We start from the raw sequence: 23,388 nt of genomic DNA on the forward strand, positions 1-23,388 counted from the left end.
GCGGCTTAGCATGAGCAAATCTGCTAAAATCCGCTTGCGAGCGAACAACTCGGAATGACCCCCATTGTGTAAGTACCCAGTAAGGAGCTGGAGCGGAGTTGGACGCATGTTGTACATAGGGAGGCCAATCCCAGGCCGTTTATTCAATCCCGGGATTCAGGATTGAAAAAAATGACACTCCAAACGCCTTGCCACGCACCGCTCGCCTGGAAACTGCTGTGCTGCAAACCTTAAGCTGGCGGGCAGGCGTGGGGCTACACAGCATGACCTCTGGCATCACACCGCACAGCCGGGTAGAATCTGAGCCAAGTGCTGCTGGTCCTCAGCGCTAGCCCGGCACAAATCTATAAATGACAATTAATCCCGAAATCCTGCTGGTCCTCCTCTATAGTCTATAAATGACAATTAATCCCGAAATCCTGAGACTGGAGGCTCTATCCTGGCAATCTTGGGGCGAAATCTCGGGATCCCGTAGATCCTGATATTGGCCTCCCTAGTTGTATGCAATTTACACTCATATGCTGAGATGACGCATCATTGGAAGCATCCAGTCCTGTGGTAGCATATACAGTACATCAGGTTACATTAGGCACCTACAGCCACATATGCCCCTTTAATGGGTGCAGGGTGTGTGGCAGGGCAGGGCCTTGGTATTGTAGGAGGCATAACCTAATCGTGGAGATGTGGCCATGATGTAATTAGTACCCTCCTCTGCACCCCTGGTGTGTGGTGACCCAAGATCCTGGGTCCAGGGGAGCCCACACCGCGCACCCATTCAATAAACTTACTTTCTCCAGTGGCTACCTCCATCTCCGAAGTGATCTCTGGGCAAATGGCTACAGCAAGTATAAAATTCCTTCTCGCATATGAACGAACACTGCAAAAAAAAAAAAAGGTAAAATACACTCACAATACCCTATAATACATAAGCTTTGCCACAAGCGTTTATGCAGCAATGTGGTGTACTTTGCTGATTTCTACAGCCCCCCTGTATTCCCCACATATGAACACGTTTATTTCCCTTTAATGACCCTTGCCGGTTAAAGTCATATATATTTATATTCCCTTTCCCCCTCCCCAGCTACTGTATCAGCCATGCGTTCCAGGGCAACATGGAGATGAACTGGCATTGTGATACAAAGTGTTTCATGTGCAGCTACAAAATTGTTATGAGCGCTTGGGCAATAACATTTTTCCATAAATAAAAGAAAGCCGGCGGGATGGTTATATGTGATCTGCTGCGCCGCGCATTACAGTTTATATTGCAGGTCACTCTTTGTGATGTGACCACAAGTGACCCCAAGAGAGATACAAAGCGGATCTACATCTGTGAATCATTTCTCTGCTTGTTCTATAAACGTTATTAGAGCCGACAAAGAATCCAGGGAGAAAATAAATGTCATTTTTACTATTTAATTTTCTATGAGCTTGGAATACCTGGAGATGGTCTTGGCAGACAATTAAAGAGTCTTTTTGGCAACCACTGAAGTAATATGGCTTTGACTCTGTGCTTCAGCCTGTTGATACGGTACATGCTATATAAAATGGGAAATGATTAAAATGTGCACTGTACGTTGACGTTTTGGGGCTGGTGCGGAGCTGCATGTACTCTGTGCTACAGAGCTCTCTAAGATACAGTATTTACAGCGACAACTTATATGCAAGGTAGATGTGCTTTATGGTGTGCCCGTTGCTTACCCTCAGAGGATGGGGAAAAGAGTTCTGAGAATACAGCCAGCCTATTCACTAGGAACCAGAGGCATCTAGACACAAAGGAGATGGGCAGCTCGGATGGTGTAATGGTTAGCATTGCTGTCTCACAGCACTGAGGTTATGGGTTCAATTCCCACCACAGCCCTAACTGTGTGGAGTTTGTATATTCTCCCTGTGCTTGCGTGGGTTTCCTCCGGGTACTCCGGTTTCCTCCCACAATCCAGAAATATACTGGTAGGTTAACAAATGTTAAACCTAGTGTGTGTGCGTGTACATGACCAGACTGGATGAGCCAAGTAGTTCTTATCTGCCGTCAAAATTCTATATTTAGAACATATGAAAAGTTATCTTTATCGGTGCTACTTACAGACCCCTTGGAGCAACAAGCAGCATATTAGTTCGGGGCTCTCTTCCCCCCTTTGACTAAAGAACACACAATGAACCCGATTCAGAGGCGCATGTAATTCGGACACTAGGCCACAAGGCAGGGTACGGAGCAGGGAGATAGCTCAGCAGACTCAGATGAATCGTGTAGAATGATGGCCCTCATTCCGAGTTGTTCGCTCGGTATTTTTCATCGCATCGCAGTGAAAATCCGCTTAGTACGCATGCGCAATGTTCGCACTGCGACTGCGCCAAGTAACTTTACTATGATGAAAGTATTTTTACTCACGGCTTTTTCTTCGCTCCGGCGATCGTAATGTGATTGACAGGAAATGGGTGTTACTGGGCGGAAACACGGCGTTTCAGGGGCGTGTGGCTGAAAACGCTACCGTTTCCGGAAAAAACGCAGGAGTGGCCGGAGAAACGGTGGGAGTGCCTGGGCGAACGCTGGGTGTGTTTGTGACGTCAACCAGGAACGACAAGCACTGAAATGATCGCACAGGCAGAGTAAGTCTGGAGCTACTCTGAAACTGCTAACTCGTTTGTAATCGCAATATTGCGCGTACGTCGGTCGCAATTTTAAGAAGCTAAGATTCACTCCCAGTAGGCGGCGGCTTAGCGTGTGTAACTCTGCTACATTCGCCTTGCGAGCGAACAACTCGGAATGAGGGCCGATGTTTAAAAGAAAGCGCTAGGGATGTTTAGATGAAATATTGCACATGATGGTTACTAAAACCGTAAATATAAAAAATGAATGTAAAGCGGTACCTGTAAAAAAGACAAAGTTGTTAATATTAAAATGTTTACACTCTTTTGAGTGAATGTGGAAGAGGAGGTAGCCAGCAACAATTTATTAATGCTGAATGTCCATGAATTCCTACCTTTCCCTGTGCTAAACTCCGATGCCGTGGAGCACACTGATTGCAGGGACCGCCGGGTGCCAATTGAAAAGCCGCTGGACGCCGCTGTAAGCACTGCGGCTCCGGTGTTGTTCGTCCGCGGCTGATGGTAGTTGGTGGTGCTGGCGGTGCTTCCGAGTACCGCTGAGTCCAGGGCTGGCAGCGTTCCCGTGTCCTGCTGTGTCCTCCGAGATGTATTCCGGCGTGGTGTTGATATCAGCTGAAGTTGCAGCGGGTTCTGCTTGTGTTGCGGCTATTGATGGATTTTCCTCTTTGAAGTGTAAAAGATGATCTCCAACGCGTTTCATGCACTTTAATGCACTTTTTCGAGGAGTGAAGTGAGAATGTTGAGGGAATGTTGAGGGAGCAGCTAAATATGGCTAGAGCTAATTGTAAGAGAAAGAAAGGTTGTACCCTTGGGACAGACACGGTTAGGGAGCAGATGGGGCAGGTACGGTATCCGTTCACATGGTCGACCACTATTGGTCGACATTGACATGGTCGACACATGAAAGGTCGACACATGAAAAGGTCGACATGAGTTTTTTTACTTTTTTTTCTTTTGGGGAACTTTTCCATACTTTACGATCCACATGGACTACGATTGGAACGGTAATCTGTGCCGAGCGAAGCGGTAGCGGAGCGAAGGCACCATGCCCGACGCGGTGCACTAATTGGGGTTCCCAGTCACTTTACGCAAAAAACGACACCAAAAAAAGTAAAAAAACTCATGTCGACCTTTTCATGTGTCGACCTTTCATGTGCCGACCATTTTCACGTGTCGACCATGTGTCCATGTCGACCATGTCAATGTCGACCAATAGTGGTCGACCTAATGACTGTCGACCATAACATGGTCGACCATTCATACCGGAACCGGCAGGTACAGCAGGACACGGCGGGAACATTTCGGCAGGAAGGGATCTCTGTGGGTTGCGAGTTCGGTTCAGTCGCAGGCCACTTGCCAAAGCAAACCAGAAAAGAGATTGAGAAAGGGTCTTTCGGAGAAAGAGCTGAGGGATAAGGAAAGGGCAAAACCTAAAGGGGGTACACAGTCGGATAGCTACAAGACAATCGAGAACTGGCTGAGCGGAATATTCGCCTACTCCAGCTGTTACATAGAGGCGTATCCTGAAGTAGCCATGAGCATGTTAAAAGTATATGGATTTTTATACTCCGTGTATAAGGAACACGGGGGATCAGTTTGGCTGAAATACGATGAGCGGTTCAGAACGAAGGCAGAGGGCGGTAAGCCCATTGACTTCGGAGTTAGGGATTCGGATGCTTGACTCAAGGCATAAGCTAGCGGTTTACTGGACAAGGTTGCTCGGGGCACAAAGCCATGGCCGGGTGGCCTAGCACGCACAAACATGACCTTAAATGCTGGGCATTTGACAAGTCGCGTTGCACCCGCACGCAGTGCAAGTTCAAGTACGCGTGTTCGCGTACGCGGAATTCAAAGGGCTGCAATAGGAAAAGGGCTAATCACCCGAAAAATCTACCCGCAGCAGCAGGGGCTGACAAAAGCGCTTAGCCCAGTGAACCTATGCAGGATCCTGGGGTGGCTAGCCAGGTATCCCAAGCATCAGGAGCTGATTGGCTGCGGGGAGGGTTTAGGGAGGGTTTCAGAATACCGATAATAAGGGAGGTCCCACCCACCAATAGCATAAGAAACTTGAAATCCATCAAGGAACAACCGGGTACAGTGCGCGGGAAAATCGCAAAGGAACTAGCGTAAGGCAGGATGGCGGGGCCATTCGCAGCCCCCCCCCCAATACCAGATTTTTTCTCCACTGGGGCTGGTCCTAAAAAAGGCACCAGGGAAGTTCAGGCTCATTCAGCACCTGTCATATCCTGAGGGAGCGTCAGTCAATGATGCCCTGGATAAAGAGCAATGCTCAGTGCAGTACCAGTCATTTGACCGGGCGGTCAATATGGTGAGAGCACAAGGAAAAGGAGCGCTCATGGCAAAGCTAGACATCGAGTTAGCTTTCAGATTGCTCCCGCTGCACCCGGATAGCTTCAGGCTGATGGGGTTAAGCTTTGACGGCTTTCTCTTTATAGACAAATGCTTGCCAATGGGTTGCGCCATTTCGTGTGCCTTCTTCGAAGCATTTAGTTCGTTCCTGCAATGGTGCTTGCAAGAACACGCAGGATCAAGGGCCATAGCACATTATCTGGACGAATTCCTGGTGGCGGGTCCGCCAGACTCGGAACAGTGCAGCCACCTCTTGCGCGAGCTGCAGGGCATGCTGGAGGATTTCAGCGTACCCATTGCACCGGAGAAGACTGAGGGTCCTAAGGAAGTCATATCTTACTTTGGCATCAAGATCGACATGGATAGGCAGAAGTGCAGGCTCCCCACAGAAAAGGTAGTAAGGACGGTCAGTGAGGGGAGCGACTGCGCGAAGGCCAAGAAGGTCAGTTGCAGTCATTGTTAGGAAGCCTAAATTTTGCATGCAGGATGATTCCCATGGGGAGAATCTTCAAGAGGCAGCTGGAGCAAGCCACCACAGGCATTGCAAAAAAGCATCACTTCATATGTATCTCCAGGGAGCTTAGGGAGGACCTCCGGGTGTGGGAGGAGTTCCTCCGACACTTTAATGGCGTGCAAATCTAGCCCAAGGCAGTGTTGTCAAACCGCGCGTTGCAGTTATTTACAGACGCGGCAGGAGCAACAGGTTTTGGTGCATACCTGCAGGGTAAATGGTGCCCCCAACAGTGGCCCCCAGAGTGGGTGGACGCGGGGCTCACCATGAACGTGGCGGCATTAGTATTGTTCCCAATAGTCGTGGCAGTTGACATATGGGGCAAAAAGCTTGCCAATAGGCAGATCCAGTTCTGGTGCGACAACATGGGGGTGGTGCAGGCGGTGAACAATCAGCGAGCATCCTCGCCGCCAGTTGTCAGGCTGCTTAGGAGGTTAGTGGCGGCATGCCTCCACCACAACATTACGTTCAAAGTCAAACACATGCCAGGGGAGAAAAATGTGATAGCGGACGCACTATCCAGGCAAAAGTGGGACGTCTTTAGGGCCGCAGCGCCGGGGGCAAGCTCGGTAGGCTTAACATGCCCCTCCTATCTCTGGCAGATAGTCGATCCGATTTAGGCAGCCTGGTGGAGCGGTACCTGGCACCAAAAAAATGGAAGGCTTACAAGGCTGCATGGCGAAAATGTCGGCAGTTCCAAGCGTTGGGAGGCAATTATTGCCCTTTTTGGACAAGTTCAGAAGGGAGCGGACTTCCAGGGCCAGAGCGAACGCGATACTGGCAGGTGTATCCTTTTTTCAAAAGCTGGCGGGCAAAAGGGACGAAACAAAAAGTTTTGTGGTACGCACCATAATGAGGGGTTGGGCATGGGCAGAGGTTAAGAAACCAGACGCTAGGGAGCCGGTAACTATCGAGAGGCTGAGGAAGCTGATAGGTATGGTGCTAAGCGTTTGTTGCGACCAGAGCGAGGCAAGGTTGTTTAAGACAGCATTTATCATGGCTTTTAGCGGGGCATTCAGGTTAGTGAGTTGGTGGCAAAGGAAACCGGTCTGCAGCGCAGTAGCATTGCCCTAACGAAAGAAGCAGTATTGTGCACAATACGCAGATCTAAGACAGACCAGCTACGTAGGCACCCGGACACTATGGTCTGCCAGTTAATGGCTGTTGAAGCCTCTTTGTTCACAAGGCCGGTGGGCGGGGAGAATTTTCTCGTGCACAAAGACGAATCAGCGCTAACCAGGTACCAGATCTCAGCAATATTCAAAAGATGCATAGCAGCCGTTGGCTGGCAGGCGGAGAAGTTTGGGACACACTCATTTAGAATAGGAGCAGCCACTTCAGCGGCTAGTGATGGATGCGCGAACGAGGAGATTAAAGTATTGGGAAGGTGGGGTCTAATAGCTAGAAGCGTTACATCAGGCCTCTCACCAGTGAAGCAGAGAATATCTAACTTTCATATCCCCTTTACCCCATCCACATCCGCAGAAAAAAGGAGGCAAGGCAGATACAGATTGTCGGCCATTCACTGGGCGGCAGCAAGGGCCGCCAGGAGGCTTTATAGAAGGCAGTTGGGTCTAGCAAAGAATGACGGAGAAGTGCTCTGGTTCGGGCGGAGAGGGATGAAGTGGCATGTCCTGGAGGGTGCCTTGTTGTGCGGGGAAGAAGCTGCGAGCAGCATGTACACCATAGTGTTACACTTGGGGGGTAACGACTTGGGCGACATGAAATCCCTTGACCTGATCAGGTTAATTGGGCCGACCTAGAATGGGTAAAAGAGATGGCAGGCAGTAGAAATAATAGGATTTTAATACCTACCGGTAAATCCTTTTCTCTTAGTCCGTAGAGGATGCTGGGGACTCCGTAAGGACCATGGGGTATAGACGGGATCCGCAGGAGACATGGGCACACTATAAGACTTTGAATGGGTGTGAACTGGCTCCTCCCTCTATGCCCCTCCTCCAGACACCAGTTAGAGAACTGTGCCCAGGGGAGACGGACATTTCGAGGAAAGAATTTATTGTTTAAACACGGTGAGTGTCATACCAGCTCACACCCCGAACATACCGCAGAACGTGGCATTCAATAGAATACCAGCCAACGGCATGAGCAATACACAGCCATATGCTGAGAGAATATGTAACACAACCTGTGTGTCAACACAACCAATAATAAGACACAGCATGCCATGGCATGAACAACGTCAGCAACAGCCTGACAGAAAAGAAACACCACAAGAGTGTAACCATAACCAATAACTGCAGACACAGTACGCACTGGGACGGGCGCCCAGCATCCTCTACGGACTAAGAGAAAAGGATTTACCGGTAGGTATTAAAATCCTATTTTCTCATACGTCCTAGAGGATGCTGGGGACTCCGTAAGGACCATGGGGTTTATACCAAAGCTCCAGACCGGGCGGGAGAGTGCGGACGACTCTGCAGCACCGATTGAGCAAAACTGAGGTCCCCATCAGCCAGGGTATCAAACTTGTAGAGCTTAGCAAAAGTGTTTGAACCCGACCAAGTAGCCGCTCGGCAAAGTTGAACCGCCGAGACTCCTCGGGCATCCGCTCAAGAAGAGCCCATCTTCCTAGTAGAATGGGTCTCCACCGACTTCGGTAACGGCAATCCAGCCGTAGAAAGAGCACGCCGAATCGTATCACAGATCTAGCGTGTAACAGACTGCAGAGACGCAGGCGCCCCAATCACGCTGGGAGCATACCGGACAAACAGAGCCTCTGTTTCCCCAATCTGAGCCAAATTTGGTGACATAAATATTCAAAGCCCTGACTACATCGAGAGACCTTGAATTAGCAAATGCCTAAATAACCACAGGCAGCAAACAGGCTGGTTTCTGCGAAACACAGAAACCACTTTTGGCAGAACTATTATCCGAGTTCTCAATTACGCTCTATCCACATGGAAGATCAAACAGGGGCTCTTGTGAGACAAAGCCACTACTTCCGACATCCGCCTTACGGACGTCAAAGCCAAAAGCATGACCACTCTCCAAGAGGGAAATTTTAACACAACCTTTCATAAAGGTTCCAATCAGTGTGACACAAGAAAACGCAACACCAAGTCAAGGTCCCACGGTGCCAATGGGGGCACAAATGGAGGTTGGATGTACAGTACTCCTTTCACGAAGGTCCGAACTTCCGGAAAGGTGGCCAATTCTTTACTTGAAAGAAAATTTATAAGGCCAAAACCGCATTGAAATGGAGCCTAACGTTAGGCCTGCATCCACACCTGCTTGCAAAGAATGGAGAATAACGACCCAGCTGAAAGTCTTCCGTAGTAGCCTTCTTGGATTCACACCATGACACATATTTTCTCCAAATACGGTAGTAAGGCTTTGCCGTTACTTCTTTTCTAGCCTGAAGAAGTGTGGAAATGACTTCACTGGGAATACCCTTTCGGGCTAGGATATGGCGTTCAACCGCCCCGCCGTCAAACGCAGCTGCGGTAAGTCTTGATACACGCCCGGATCTTGCTGTAACAGTTCCTCACATAGAGGAAGAGACCAGGGATCTTCTATGAGAAAATCTTGAAGAACTGGATACCAAGCCCTCCTTGGTTAGACCGGAATAATGAGGATCGCCTGAACCTTTGTTCTTCTTACGTTTATCACCTTCAGAAGAGTGAAAACGGAGGGGACACATAGACTGACTGAAAACACCCAAGGTGTCCCGAGGACGTCCACTGCTATAGCTTGAGTGTCCCCTGACCTGGAACAATATCCCTGAGGTCTCTCGTTGAGGCGAGACGCCAACATGTCCAATGGAGGCACTCCTCAAAGACTTCTCGATGACGACTGTATTTCTCCCGGATGGAGATCGCGTCTGCAGAGGAATCTATTTCTCCGTCATTCACATCCGGAACGAAGACTGCTAATATAGCGTTTACCAGTCTTTCCACCCAATGGAAAACTTTTTCGGCTTCTGCCATTGCCGTTTTGCTCCTTGTTCCGCCCTAGCGGCTTACTTACACCACTGCTGTCAAGTCGACCGACAGAATTAACACGGGCAGATCACGAAGCATATGTTCATTGAAAATAGCTCTTAATTCAAGAAAGCTTATTGCAGACAAGCTTCCCAGCTTGACCTTTTCCTCTGGAAGTACTTCCCTTGGACGGACTGCTCCCCAGTCTTGGAGATCTGCATGCATGGACACCAGGATCTCATCCTGGATTCCGAACCTTCATCCCTCTAGGAGGTGAGAACTGAGCAGACACCACAGGAGCGATATCCTGGCCATTAGGATTATATTCCGGTGCATGTGCAGGTGAGACCCGGACCACATTTCCAACTGGCCCGTGAAAACCACTCTGGCATTTGACCAGCTCACCGAAAAAGGCCTCTTAGGCCGCACCCATCTTCTTCATCAACGGAACATATTGATGGACTGTCACTGCAAATCTGATCCGACTCCGGATCCTCAGACCTCTTTCCACAGGAACACACTGAACCTCAACCGTTCAGTATCTACTCTGATACCCACCTCCGACGTCTGCGTCGTTGGGAACAACAGCCTTCCCCTGTGTTAAAGAACAGAGAGAAACAACGATTTGCACCACTTGTTTCTTGACCTCGCCTAAAGCAGGAGAGTGTCTCAGTACAGAATAACAATGGCTCTTACTGTTGAAAGAATACCATCCTACTGCCATCACTCCGGTGAAATGGCAAAGACAATCCTGGATATCAACCCAGGTAAACTGAATGCGGAGAAAAACGCATTTAAACCCTTTTCTACCTTTACGTGCTGGCGCTCCCTGGCCAGAGAGATTCCATCCTGTATTTCAACTTCGTAAGGAGAAATCTTTGTTTTCCTTTTTTTTTTTAACAGGGACAGCAGGACAATGCCCTGAACCTGACACAACTCTGGTATGGCGTCGCGTACTACCTCCCCTACCAGAGGGGAATTGGCAAGATCTATTTGAAAAATCAGTGAGGGGAAACATCTGTAAACTCCAGTATGTCCCCCTTTGGATTCTATTATTAACTCACAGGACCAAGTCCATTCCCGGTCTGACTGAAGAGTAGTATACGGGTTCCCACCGGAGTGGGCTCCAGCCAGATAGACCCAGCGACATGCGGTGGATGCGGTAGAAACAGAAAACGACATCCGCTTCTGCGAATCTAACAAGGCTGCAGAGCTCTTACCTTTTCACCTTCCTCTATCTGCACAGAAAGGGAAAAGAGAACGGTATTGAACCGGTTAAAATGACTGCATCCCACAACAGAATGCGTCACCAACCGTTGTGAGGGAATCTAACCCATGAAGTTAGACTTACCAGTGGTATATGCCGAGATTGACTGAACTGAGGCATCCCCAAACAGCTGTATACCGTCCCAGGGCAAAACTCCAGTATCTCTTGGAGTCAGCCTCAGCATTCCCCTGGCCACACCTCCTGCAGACGCACGGCAGCCTGCCGCAATGTTATAGAGAAGAATCAACATAAGAAACATCCCCTCTCTCTTTAGGGTAAATCTATCGGATGCCCTTCCGAATACAAACACTCTCCCATGTGCATGTAATGCAAATAACTCCAAAGCATAGAAATAAAATATCACTTAGCTTCCTGTGTACGATCCTTCGTGACAGGGCCCCGTGTCGACCAGGAGTTGACTTTCACAGTATTCTATCTGCGGCGGGAAAAGAATAAACATTCGGACTCCTTGTGAGGATCCAAGACCAACTCGCCACGGCCGACCTAGAGCTTCATCAACAGAGCGACCAGCACATGAGAAGGAATACTTTTACTTCAGCATTCATTAGAAATCGTAATACGAATATACATAATGTAATACACATATACACACATATCCTATATATATATATATATATATATATATATAAAATCATACATATAAGCGGATTGTCCGGAACCGTCGGGTCCCTAGTGACATTAATGTGTTCTGAATGTGTATGACCATGTACTGAATGCCCCAGTTGTGGATCCAACCAGGAAACCTTATGGTCGACAGAAAACCTAGTATTCGTCGACAGCAGGGAGTAATAACCAGGCAAAATAACATTCTTGCGACCCTGAGGGGTCCGAGGGAAGTATACATTTATAATTTTAAATCACTCCCCCCCAAATACTACCATGTCTGTGCTCGAGCTACAGGCCCATGGAACCGTATCATACATATACATATAAATATATATACAGGTATAAGGCAGTTACAGCATGTTAATTTACACCCAGTAATAACAGTTGGTGCCGCGACAGGGTCACCCACATACTACTGTGTCTCCCATACAGTGTTTACTTTTGAAAAGCATACAACTACCGACCTGCTGACACTGCATCTACTGAATCAAGTACCAACAGGCGTCGGCGATGCCAACAGGGATTCCCATAGCTGTTTGCGACAGAGCACTCACGCATGTCCACACAGGTGGACTAAAAAGCTATAGTGGGTATATCGGACAGGGAACACACAGACATATATGCACAACACAATGATTACATGCCCATTATCTAAGATAGTGCTATATTTCCTTCTATATTGCACTAAAACACTGTGACCCCCCTCGTTTGCACTGTACACATTGCTTTGGCAGGGACCATGGAGAAAATGGCGCTGAATCATGTTGTGAGGGCTAAGCCCCGCCCCTTCTCGGCGCGCTTCAGCCCCGCTATTAATATAGCTTTTTATGCTGGCAGGGGTCCGTATACAGTGCCTATGCACTGTATACATGTTGAGCCAGACTCAATGGAGGTATATATTGCTGCCCAGGGCGCCTCCCCTGTGCCCTGCACCCTTGTAAAGCCATTGGTGTGTGGGAGCAATGGCGCGCAGCGCGACCGCTGCGCGGTACCTCTGAAACTCGGAAGTTTTCTGCCATCACTGAAGTCTTCTGTTCTTCTCATACTCACCCGGCTTCTTTCTTCTGGCTTCTGTGAGGGGGGTGACGGCGCGGCTCCGGGAACAAGCAGCTAGGCGCACCAAGTGATCGAACCCTCTGGAGCTAATGGTGTCCAGTAGCCTAAGAAGCAGAGCCCTTAACTCAGAAGAAGTAGGTCTGACTTCTCTCCCCTCAGTCCCACGAAGCAGGGAGCCTATAGCCAGTAGAGATGTGCACTTGAAATTTTTCGGGTTTTGTGTTTTGGTTTTGGGTTCGGTTCCGCGGCCGTGTTTTGGGTTCGACCGCGTTTTGGCAAAACCTCACCGAATTTTTTTTGTCGGATTCGGGTGTGTTTTGGATTCGGGTGTTTTTTTTCAAAAAACACTAAAAAACAGCTTAAATCATAGAATTTGGGGGTCATTTTGATCCCAAAGTATTATTAACCTCAAAAACCATAATTTCCACTCATTTTCAGTCTATTCTGAATACCTCACACCTCACAATATTATTTTTAGTCCTAAAATTTGCACCGAGGTCGCTGGATGACTAAGCTAAGCGACCCTAGTGGCCGACACAAACACCGGGCCCATCTAGGAGTGGCACTGCAGTGTCACGCAGGATGGCCCTTCCAAAAAACACTCCCCAAACAGCACATGACGCAAAGAAAAAATAAGAATTTACTCACCGGTAATTCTATTTCTCGTAGTCCGTAGTGGATGCTGGGAACTCCGTAAGGACCATGGGGAATAGCGGGCTCCGAAGGAGGCTGGGCACTCTAGAAAGATCTTAGACTACCTGGTGTGCACTGGCTCCTCCCACTATGACCCTCCTCCAAGCCTCAGTTAGGTACCGTGCCCGGACGAGCGTACACAATAAGGAAGGATTTTGAATCCCGGGTAAGACTCATACCAGCCACACCAATCACACCGTACAACTCGTGATATGAAACACAGTTAACAGTATGAAACAATAGAGCCTCTCAACAGATGGCTCAACAATAACCCGATTTAGTTAACAATAACTATGTACAAGTAATGCAGATAAACCGCACTTGGGATGGGCGCCCAGCATCCACTACGGACTACGAGAAATAGAATTACCGGTGAGTAAATTCTTATTTTCTCTAACGTCCTAGTGGATGCTGGGAACTCCGTAAGGACCATGGGGATTATACCAAAGCTCCCAAACGGGCGGGAGAGTGCGGATGACTCTGCAGCACCGAATGAGAGAACTCCAGGTCCTCCTCAGCCAGGGTATCAAATTTGTAGAATTTTGCAAACCAAGTAGCTGCTCGGCAAAGTTGTAAAGCCGAGACCCCTCGGGCAGCCGCCCAAGATGAGCCCACCTTCCTTGTGGAATGGGCATTGACAGATTTTGGCTGTGGCAGGCCTGCCACAGTATGTGCAAGCTGAATTGTACTACAAATCCAACGAGCAATAGTCTGCTTAGAAGCAGGAGCACCCAGCTTGTTGGGTGCATATAGGATAAACAGCGAGTCAGATTTTCTGACTCCAGCCGTCCTGGAAACATATATTTTCAGGGCCCTGACAACGTCTAGCAACTTGGAGTCCTCCAAATCCTTAGTAGCCGCAGGCACCAAATAGGCTGGTTCAGGTGAAACGCTGACACCACCTTAGGGAGAAACTGGGGACGAGTCCTCAATTCTGCCCTATCCATATGGAAAATCAAATAAGGGCTTTTACAAGACAAAGCCGCCAATTCTGATACTCGCCTGGCAGAAGCCAAGGCCAATAACATAACCACCTTCCATGTGAGATATTTCAGATCCACGGTTTTTAGTGGTTCAAACCAATGTGATTTTAAGAAAACTCAACACCACGTTGAGATCCCAAGGTGCCACAGGAGGCACAAACGGGGGCTGACTATGCAGCACTCCTTTTATAAATGTCTGAACTTCAGGTACTGAAGCGAGTTCTTTTTTGAAAGAAAATCGACAGAGCCGAGATCTGTACCTTAATGGAACCCAATTTAAGGCCCATAGTCACTCCTGCTTGCAGGAAATGCAGAAATCGACCTAGTTGAAATTCCTCTGTTGGGGCCCTTTCGGCCTCACACCATGCAACATATTTTCGCCATATGCGGTGATAATGAGTTGCTGTAACCTCTTTCCTGGCTTTAGTAAGCGTAGGAATTACTTCCTCCGGAATGCCCTTTTCCTTCAGGATCCGGCGTTCAACCGCCATGCCGTCAAACGCAGCCGCGGTAAGTCTTGGAACAGACAGGGCCCCTGCTGCCGCAGGTCCTGACTGAGTGGCAGAGGCCATGGGTCCTCTGATATAAATTCTTGAAGTTCTGGGTACCAAGCTCTTCTTGGCCATCCACGAGTATCGTTCTTACTCCTCGCCTTCTTATTATTCTCAGTACCTTTGGTATGAGAGGCAGAGGGGAGAACACCTAAACCGACTGGTACACCCACGGTGTTACCAGAGCGTCCATAGCTATCGCCTGAGGGTCCCTTGACCTGGAGCAATATCTTTTATAGCTTTTTGTTAAGGCGGGACGCCATCATGTCCACCTGTGGCCTTTCCCAATGGTGTACAATCCTATTGGAAGACTTCTGGAGGAAGTCCCCATTCTCCCGGGTGGAGGTCGTGTCTGTTGAGAAGATCTGCTTCCCAGTTGTCCACTCCGGGAATGAACACTGCTGACAGTGCTAACACATGATTTTCCGCCTATCGGAGAATCCTTGTGGCTTCTGCCATCGCCATCCTGCTTTTTGTGCCGCCCTGTTGATTACATGGGCGACTGCCGTGATGTTGTCTGATTGGATCAGTACCGGCTGGTTTTGAAGCAGAGGCCTTGCTGGCCTCAGGGCATTGTAAATGGCCCTCAGATCCAGAATATTTATGTGTAGGGAAATAACCTGACTTGACCAAAGTCCCTGGAAGTTTCTTCCCTATGTGACTGCCCCCCAGCCTCAAAGGCTGGAATCCATGGTCACTAGGACCTAGTCCTGTATGCCGAACCTGCGGCCCTCTTGAAGATGGGCACTCTGCAGCCACCACAGTAGAGATACCCTGGTCCTTGAAGACAGGGTTATCAGCCTATGCATCGGAAGATGCGATCCGGACCACTTGTCCAACAGGTCCCTCTGAAAAGTTCTTGTATGGAACCTGCCTAATGGGATTGCTTCGTAAGAAGCTACCATTTTTCCCAGGACTCGCGTGCAATGATGCACCGCTACCTATTTTGGTTTCAGGAGGTCTCTGACTAGAGATGACAACTCCTTGGCTTTCTCCTCCGGGAGAAACACTATTTCTGGTTTATGTCCAGAACCATCCCCAGGAACAGTAGACGTGTCATAGGAACCAGCTGTGACTTTGGACTGTTTAGAATCCACCTATGCTGTTGTAGCACTTTCCAAAATAGTGCTACCCCGACTACCAACTGCTCCTTGGACCTCGCCCTTATAACGAGATTGTCCAAATACGGGATAATTACAACTCCCTTTTTTTTTTTTTTAAGGAGTATCATCATTTCGGCCATTACCTTGATAAAACACCCTCGGTGCCATGTACAGTCCAAACGGCAGTGTCTGGACTTGGTAATGGTAATCCTGTACCACAAATCTGAGGTACTCCTGGCGAGGATGGTAAATGGGGACATGCAGGTAAGCATCCTTGATGTCCCGGGATACCATGTAATCCCCCTCGTCCAGGCTTGCAATAACCGCCCTGAGCGATTCCATCTTGAACTTGAATTTTTTTATGTTCAAGGATTTTAATATAAAATGGGTCACACCGAACCATGCGGTTTCGGTACCCCAACCCGTGTGGAATAGTAACCCCGTCCTTGTTGAAGTAGGGGCACCTTGAGTATTACCTGCTGGGAATACCGCTTATTAATTGCCTCTAGCACAGCCTCCCTGCCTGAGGGAGTTGTCAGCAAGGCATATTTTAGGAAACGGCTGGGGGGAGACATCTCTAATTCCAGCTTGTACCCCTGAAATACTACTTGGAAGAAACAGGGATCCACCTGTGAGCGAGCCCACTAATTGCTGAAATTTTTGAGGCGGCCCCCCACCGTACCTGGCTACACCTGTGGAGCACCCGCGTCATGGTGTGTACTCACAGGAGGCGGGGGAAGAATCTTGATTCTGGGAACAGGCTGACTGGTGCAGCTTTTTCCCTCTACCCTTGTCTCTGTACAGAAAGGAAGCGCCATTTGACCCGCTTGCTTTTTCTGAAGCCGAAAGGACTGTACCTTTTTCTGTGAGGAAACCTGAGGTAAAATTATTTCTTCCCAGCAGTTGCTGTGGATACGAGGTCCCAGAGACCATCCCCAAATAATTCCTCACCCTTATAAGGCTCTCTATGCGCTTTTTAAGTCAGCATCACCTGTCCAGTGACAGGTCTCTAATACCCTCCTGACAGAATGGACATTACATTTATTTTGGATGCCAGCCGGCAAAATATCCCTCTGTGCATCCCCCATATATAAGACAACGTCTTTAATATGTTTTTATGTTTGCCAACTATTATCCCTGTTTGACAGGGTCACCAACCACGCTGCAGCAGCACTATCTGCAGGTCTCAGTCTAGTACCTGAGTGTGTAAATACAGACTTCAGGATAGCCTCCTGTTTTTTATCAACAGGTACCTATTAAAGTGGCCGTATCCTAAGACGGCAGTGCCACCTTTTTTGACAAACGTGTGAGCGCCTTATCCACCCTAGGGGATATCTCCCAGCGTAACTTATCCTCCTGGCGGGAAAGGGTACGCCATCAGTAACTTTTTATAAATTACCAGTTTCTTAACGGGGGAACCCACGGTTTTCACACACTTCATTTATTCATCTGATGGGGGAACAAAACACTGCCTGTTTTTTTCTCCCCAAACCTAAAACCCATTTATAGAGGTTAAAGTCAGAAATGTATAACACATTTTTTATTGCCGGGATCAAGTCACGGATTGGATTGTGTATATGTCTCCACCTTGTCGACACTGGAGTCAGACTCCGTGTCGACATCTGTGTCTGCCATCTGAGAGAGCGGGCGTTTTTGAGCCCCTGATGGCCTTTGAGACGCCTGGGCAGGCGCGGGCTGCGAAGCCGGCTGTCCCACAGCTGTTACGTCATCCACCCTTTTATGTAAGGAGTTGACACTGTCGGTTAATACCTTTTACCTCTCTATCCACTCTGGTGTCGGCCCCACAGGGGGCGCCATCACATATATCGGCCTCTGTTCCGTCACCATATAAGCCTCCTCATTCAACATGTCGACACAGCCGTACCGACACACCGCAGACACACAGGGAATGCTCTAAACGAGGACAGGACCCACAAAAGCCCTTTGGGGGGACAGAGTGAGAGTATGCCAGCACACACCAGAGCGCTATATACTGCAGGGACTAACTGAGTTATGTCCCCTATAGCTTTATATCTATATATATATATAATGTATACTGCGCCTAAATTTAGTGCCCCCTCTCTCTTTTTTTAACCCTTGTAGACTGCAGGGGAGAGCCAGGGAGCTTCCCTCCAACGGAGCTGTGAGGGAAAATGGCGCCAGTGTGCTGAGGAGATAGGCTCCGCCCCTTTTTCGCGGCCTATTCTCCCGTTTTTTATGGACTTCTGGCAGGGGTATTTACCTCATATATAGCCCCTGGGGCTATATATTGAGGTATTTTTGCCAGCCAAGGTGTTTTTATTGCTGCCTCAGAGCGCCCCCCCCCAGCGCTCTGCACCCTCAGTGACCGGAGTGTGAAGTGTGTATGAGGAGCAATGGCGCACAGCTGCAGTGCTGTGCGCTACCTTGGTGAAGACTGAGTCTTCATGCCGCCGATTTTCCGGACCATATTCTTGCTTCTGGCTCTGTAAGGGGGACGGCGGCGCGGCTCCGGGACCGAACATCAAGGCTGGGCCTGCGGTCGATCCCTCTGGAGCTAATGGTGTCCAGTAGCCTAAGAAGCCCAATCCGGCTGCAAGCAGGCGAGTTCGCTTCTTCTCCCCTTAGTCCCTCGCTGCAGTGAGCCTGTTGCCAGCAGGTCTCACTGAAAAGAACAAATTCTAAGACTATAACTTTCTAAGAGCTCAGGAGAGCCCCTAGTGTGCATCCAACCTCGGCCGGGCACGAAATCTAACTGAGGCTTGGAGGAGGGTCATAGTGGGAGGAGCCAGTGCACACCAGGTAGTCTAAGATCTTTCTAGAGTGCCCAGCCTCCTTCGGAGCCCGCTATTCCCCATGGTCCTTACGGAGTTCCCAGCATCCACTAGGACGTTAGAGAAAAAGAGGCGCAATGAGGTAGCTGTGTGAGTAAGATAAGCGACCCTAGTGGCCGACACAAACACCGGGCCCATCTAGGAGTGGCACTGCAGTGTCACGCAGGATGGCCCTTCCAAAAAACACTCCCCAAACAGCACATGACGCAAAGAAAAAAAGAGGCGCAATGAGGTAGCTGTGTGAGTAAGCTAAGCGACCCTAGTGGCCGACACAAACACCTGGCCCATCTAGGAGTGGCACTGCAGTGTCACGCAGGATGGCCCTTCCAAAAAACACTCCCCAAACAGCACATGACGCAAAGAAAAAAAGAGGCGCAATGAGGTAGCTGTGTGAGTAAGATAAACGACCCTAGTGGCCGACACAAACACCGGGCCCATCTAGGAGTGGCACTGCAGTGTCACGCAGGATGTCCCTTCCAAAAAACCCTCCCCAAACAGCACATGACGCAAAGAAAAAAAGAGGCGCAATGAGGTAGCTGTGTGAGTAAGATAAGCGACCCTAGCGGCCGACACAAACACCGGGCCCATCTAGGAGTGGCACTGCAGTGTCACGCAGGATGTCCCTTCCAAAAAACCCTCCCCAAACAGCACATGACGCAAAGAAAAAAAGAGGCGCAATGAGGTAGCTGTGTGAGTAAGATAAGCGACCCTAGTGGCCGACACAAACACCTGGCCCATCTAGGAGTGGCACTGCAGTGTCACGCAGGATGGCCCTTCCAAAAAACACTCCCCAAACAGCACATGATGCAAAGAAAAAAAGAGGCGCAATGAGGTAGCTGTGTGAGTAAGATAAGCGACCCTAGTGGCCGACACAAACACCGGGCCCATCTAGGAGTGGCACTGCAGTGTCACGCAGGATGGCCCTTCCAAAAAACACTCCCCAAACAGCACATGACGCAAAGAAAAAAAGAGGCGCAATGAGGTAGCTGTGTGAGTAAGATAAGCGACCCTAGTGGCCGACACAAACACCGGGCCCATCTAGGAGTGGCACTGCAGTGTCACGCAGGATGGCCCTTCCAAAAAACACTCCCCAAACAGCACATGACGCAAAGAAAAAAAGAGGCGCAATGAGGTAGCTGTGTGAGTAAGATAAGCGACCCTAGTGGCCGACACAAACACCGGGCCCATCTAGGAGTGGCACTGCAGTGTCACGCAGGATGTCCCTTCCAAAAAACCCTCCCCAAACAGCACATGACGCAAAGAAAAAAAGAGGCGCAATGAGGTAGCTGTGTGAGTAAGATAAACGACCCTAGTGGCCGACACAAACACCGGGCCCATCTAGGAGTGGCACTGCAGTGTCACGCAGGATGTCCCTTCCAAAAAACCCTCCCCAAACAGCACATGACGCAAAGAAAAAAAGAGGCGCAATGAGGTAGCTGTGTGAGTAAGATAAACGACCCTAGTGGCCGACACAAACACCGGGCCCATCTAGGAGTGGCACTGCAGTGTCACGCAGGATGTCCCTTCCAAAAAACCCTCCCCAAACAGCACATGACGCAAAGAAAAAAAGAGGCGCAATGAGGTAGCTGTGTGAGTAAGATAAGCGACCCTAGCGGCCGACACAAACACCGGGCCCATCTAGGAGTGGCACTGCAGTGTCACGCAGGATGTCCCTTCCAAAAAACCCTCCCCAAACAGCACATGACGCAAAGAAAAAAAGAGGCGCAATGAGGTAGCTGTGTGAGTAAGATAAGCGACCCTAGTGGCCGACACAAACACCTGGCCCATCTAGGAGTGGCACTGCAGTGTCACGCAGGATGGCCCTTCCAAAAAACACTCCCCAAACAGCACATGATGCAAAGAAAAAAAGAGGCGCAATGAGGTAGCTGTGTGAGTAAGATAAGCGACCCTAGTGGCCGACACAAACACCGGGCCCATCTAGGAGTGGCACTGCAGTGTCACGCAGGATGGCCCTTCCAAAAAACACTCCCCAAACAGCACATGACGCAAAGAAAAAAAGAGGCGCAATGAGGTAGCTGTGTGAGTAAGATAAGCGACCCTAGTGGCCGACACAAACACCGGGCCCATCTAGGAGTGGCACTGCAGTGTCACGCAGGATGGCCCTTCCAAAAAACACTCCCCAAACAGCACATGACGCAAAGAAAAAAAGAGGCGCAATGAGGTAGCTGTGTGAGTAAGATAAGCGACCCTAGTGGCCGACACAAACACCTGGCCCATCTAGGAGTGGCACTGCAGTGTCACGCAGGATGGCCCTTCCAAAAAACACTCCCCAAACAGCACATGACGCAAAGAAAAAAAGAGGCGCAATGAGGTAGCTGTGTGAGTAAGATAAACGACCCTAGTGGCCGACACAAACACCGGGCCCATCTAGGAGTGGCACTGCAGTGTCACGCAGGATGTCCCTTCCAAAAAACCCTCCCCAAACAGCACATGACGCAAAGAAAAAAAGAGGCGCAATGAGGTAGCTGTGTGAGTAAGATAAGCGACCCTAGCGGCCGACACAAACACCGGGCCCATCTAGGAGTGGCACTGCAGTGTCACGCAGGATGTCCCTTCCAAAAAACCCTCCCCAAACAGCACATGACGCAAAGAAAAAAAGAGGCGCAATGAGGTAGCTGTGTGAGTAAGATAAGCGACCCTAGTGGCCGACACAAACACCTGGCCCATCTAGGAGTGGCACTGCAGTGTCACGCAGGATGGCCCTTCCAAAAAACACTCCCCAAACAGCACATGATGCAAAGAAAAAAAGAGGCGCAATGAGGTAGCTGTGTGAGTAAGATAAGCGACCCTAGTGGCCGACACAAACACCGGGCCCATCTAGGAGTGGCACTGCAGTGTCACGCAGGATGGCCCTTCCAAAAAACACTCCCCAAACAGCACATGACGCAAAGAAAAAAAGAGGCGCAATGAGGTAGCTGTGTGAGTAAGATAAGCGACCCTAGTGGCCGACACAAACACCGGGCCCATCTAGGAGTGGCACTGCAGTGTCACGCAGGATGGCCCTTCCAAAAAACACTCCCCAAACAGCACATGACGCAAAGAAAAAAAGAGGCGCAATGAGGTAGCTGTGTGAGTAAGATAAGCGACCCTAGTGGCCGACACAAACACCTGGCCCATCTAGGAGTGGCACTGCAGTGTCACGCAGGATGGCCCTTCCAAAAAACACTCCCCAAACAGCACATGACGCAAAGAAAAAAAGAGGCGCAATGAGGTAGCTGTGTGAGTAAGATAAGCGACCCTAGTGGCCGACACAAACACCGGGCCCATCTAGGAGTGGCACTGCAGTGTCACGCAGGATGGCCCTTCCAAAAAACACTCCCCAAACAGCACATGACGCAAAGAAAAAAAGAGGCGCAATGAGGTAGCTGTGTGAGTAAGATAAGCGACCCTAGTGGCCGACACAAACACCTGGCCCATCTAGGAGTGGCACTGCAGTGTCACGCAGGATGGCCCTTCCAAAAAACACTCCCCAAACAGCACATGACGCAAAGAAAAATTAAAGAAAAAAGAGGTGCAAGATGGAATTGTCCTTGGGCCCTCCCACCCACCCTTATGTTGTATAAACAGGACATGCACACTTTAACCAACCCATCATTTCAGTGACAGGGTCTGCCACACGACTGTGACTGAAATGACGGGTTGGTTTGGACCCCCACCAAAAAAGAAGCAATTAATCTCTCCTTGCACAAACTGGCTCTACAGAGGCAAGATGTCCACCTCATCATCATCCTCCGATATATCACCGTGTACATCCCCCTCCTCACAGATTATCAATTCGTCCCCACTGGAATCCACCATCTCAGCTCCCTGTGTACTTTGTGGAGGCAATTGCTGCTGGTCAATGTCTCCACGGAGGAATTGATTATAATTCATTTTAATGAACATCATCTTCTCCACATTTTCTGGAAGTAACCTCGTACGCCGATTGCTGACAAGGTGACCGGCGGCACTAAACACTCTTTCGGAGTACACACTTGTGGGAGGGCAACTTAGGTAGAATAAAGCCAGTTTGTGCAAGGGCCTCCAAATTGCCTCTTTTTCCTGCCAGTATAAGTACGGACTGTGTGACGTGCCTACTTGGATGCGGTCACTCATATAATCCTCCACCATTCTTTCAATGGGGAGAGAATCATATGCAGTGACAGTAGACGACATGTCCGTAATCGTTGACAGGTCCTTCAGTCCGGACCAGATGTCAGCATCAGCAGTCGCTCCAGACTGCCCTGCATCACCGCCAGCGGGTGGGCTCGGAATTCTGAGCCTTTTCCTCGCACCCCCAGTTGCGGGAGAATGTGAAGGAGGAGATGTTGACAGGTCGCGTTCCGCTTGACTTGACAATTTTCTCACCAGCAGGTCTTTGAACCCCAGCAGACTTGTGTCTGCGGGAAAGAGAGATCCAAGGTAGGCTTTAAATCTAGGATCGAGCACGGTGGCCAAAATGTAGTGCTCTGATTTCAACAGATTGACCACCCATGAATCCTTGTTAAGCGAATTAAGGGCTCCATCCACAAGTCCCACATGCCTAGCGGAATCGCTCCGTGTTAGCTCCTCCTTCAATGTCTCCAGCTTCTTCTGCAAAAGCCTGATGAGGGGAATGACCTGACTCAGGCTGGCAGTGTCTGAACTGACTTCACGTGTGGCAAGTTCAAAGGGCAGCAGAACCTTGCACAACGTTGAAATCATTCTCCACTGCGCTTGAGACAGGTGCATTCCACCTCCTATATCGTGCTGAATTGTATAGGCTTGAATGGCCTTTTGCTGCTCCTCCAACCTCTGAAGCATATATAGGGTTGAATTCCACCTTGTTACCACTTCTTGCTTCAGATGATGGCAGGGCAGGTTCAGGCG

Source organism: Pseudophryne corroboree, chromosome 7 (assembly GCF_028390025.1).
Source record: "Pseudophryne corroboree isolate aPseCor3 chromosome 7, aPseCor3.hap2, whole genome shotgun sequence".
In the NCBI taxonomy this organism is placed as follows: Eukaryota; Metazoa; Chordata; class Amphibia; order Anura; family Myobatrachidae; genus Pseudophryne; species Pseudophryne corroboree.